Here is a 1939-nt window from a genome sequence, read left to right on the forward strand (position 1 = left end):
ATAAACAAGTGGATGTTCATTCATTATACCCGTATTCCAGTGCGGGTGCGAATTGTTGTTCTTGGTTTTGTTTTTCTTGGCCTTTTCGTTGAGCTTGGGTTTCTTGTTCTTACTGCTGCTGCAGGCTCCAGGCAATAGCAAAGAACAGCAATAAGCGCAATCCAATAAAAACAGCTTTTCAAATACATCTCTGAATCGAAGTAGTTCTTTTGACTAAGTGTAACTTGCTTTTATACTAGCCAACCATATATATAAATCGTCTCGAAAAACACAGAAAAATGCGTTCCACAAATTAAAATTCCAAAATCAATTCCGTCTCAGTCTAGACTTTTTCTAAATCAGCTAATTCGTAAATATTCTGGTTCTCAGAACGAATCTTAAACCAAGATAGAAGTAAATGACATGAAATAACTATAATTTATTTATAAATAATTTAAATTACTTTATAATCTATAAAAAAAAAAATGAAAAAATTATAGTCGGTCAATTCGGCAGAATTAAAAATCTAGGCGAAACAAATGCTGAAATTTCTTTCCTTTATAAAATCAAGATTTTGCTACTAAGAATTTTGGTCTAAAAAGTGCAGAACATTTAATATAACACCCGATTTTCTAATTAATACGAAGAAGAATTAATACGTAAAAAGAAAATATCTTACAAATTTGTTTGCTTACGAAATCATCTATAAAAACTTTATAGGAATTTTGATGGATTACAGAATTTTGTAACACAAATCTAGAATTTTTGGTCCTTTTTTGAAAGTTTAGCTCTTTTTCGACTAATTTTGTTAGTTTTAAGAAAATTTTCATAATGGGGTCTTATTTCAAAGATACCATTTTTAAGTGGAATGTTTTAGAATTTGCTCATTTTTCAGTGCATAATGCAACAACGAGCAATCCAATTTTTGTAAACTTTCTTAAAAATGTTGTACTTGAATCGAAAACATTCAGTCTCTTTAAAAGGAAAGACATTGGCATAACAGATGGTAAACGATACGCCATTATCCTAACTTCTCCAAATTTTATTAGATCAAATTCAAAAGCCTTACATAATTTTTTATATTTTTTTGTACAAGTGTCCAAAGATTACAAAAATTTCATTATTTACAATTCTTGCTGGTTGCACAAAATGAATTCATCTGGTTATATTGTTGATGTTAACCAATCCTATGTGGAGGCGGTAGTGGGACATCTCTTGGTGATTTAATTCGGGATGGAGGAGGTAGTGGAGGTTGACATTCTGCAGGTTGTAAGAAAAAGAGAAGAAGGCTCAAAGCCCCAAGAAGAGTCAAGGCGGTAAACTGCATTTTGACTAAACAAAAATTTTGATAATAGGTCTCAGTGCAAGTCGATTTTATAGTAAGTGGAATTACATAAGATATAATTTACCGAAAAATTAAAATTTTGAATTAGGTATGCCAATTTTCTATTTGTTGATTTAATTATTTACAGAGTACATTTTACACTCTACCCTCTAGAACAGTCTATATTTTAAATGCGGCGGCCATCTTTCTATCTTTGTCACCCAAAATTTGAATTTTTAAGTGATATAAAATATATATACTTTAGGAAGATTTAATTTGTGACTTAGCTGCTATGACAATTTTCTACTTATTCTACAGGCAGAAGTATATATTCTTAACCCGAATGATAAGCTGAATCTTTTCATTTGATCTTACATCAACTATTAATAATATAGTATTCCTGTCATTTACCGATGTTATTGAAATAAAATTAAAAGCCTAACATTGCAAGTGCTTAAAGATTAATTTACTTTGATTATTTATTCGGGTTGTTGGTTCTACCACTTTTCCCAAGTTGTCGAGAGATAAGAAGGTCTTCTTGTCGAACGATTTCGATGACATTATACTGGTTGTGAAAAAAGGAGTAAAAGACACAAAATCTTAAGAAGAGTCACGGCTGTGAACTGCATCTTCACT

General features: G+C 30.7%; 1 long non-coding RNA gene across 1 annotated transcript; it reads right to left on the reverse strand.

Moving 5' to 3' along the window:
• Positions 1 to 661: 661 nt before the first annotated feature.
• Positions 662 to 1212, reverse strand: LOC133842837 (uncharacterized). The gene is made up of 2 exons (XR_009894443.1): positions 1090 to 1212; positions 662 to 778 (listed from the first exon to the last, which is right to left on the reverse strand). It is a non-coding gene; the product is annotated as an uncharacterized LOC133842837 (long non-coding RNA).
• Between the last annotated feature and the right edge of the window lie 727 nt (positions 1213 to 1939).

The sequence above is a fragment of the Drosophila sulfurigaster genome, chromosome 3 (assembly GCF_023558435.1).
Source record: "Drosophila sulfurigaster albostrigata strain 15112-1811.04 chromosome 3, ASM2355843v2, whole genome shotgun sequence".
Lineage (NCBI taxonomy): Eukaryota > Metazoa > Arthropoda > Insecta > Diptera > Drosophilidae > Drosophila > Drosophila sulfurigaster.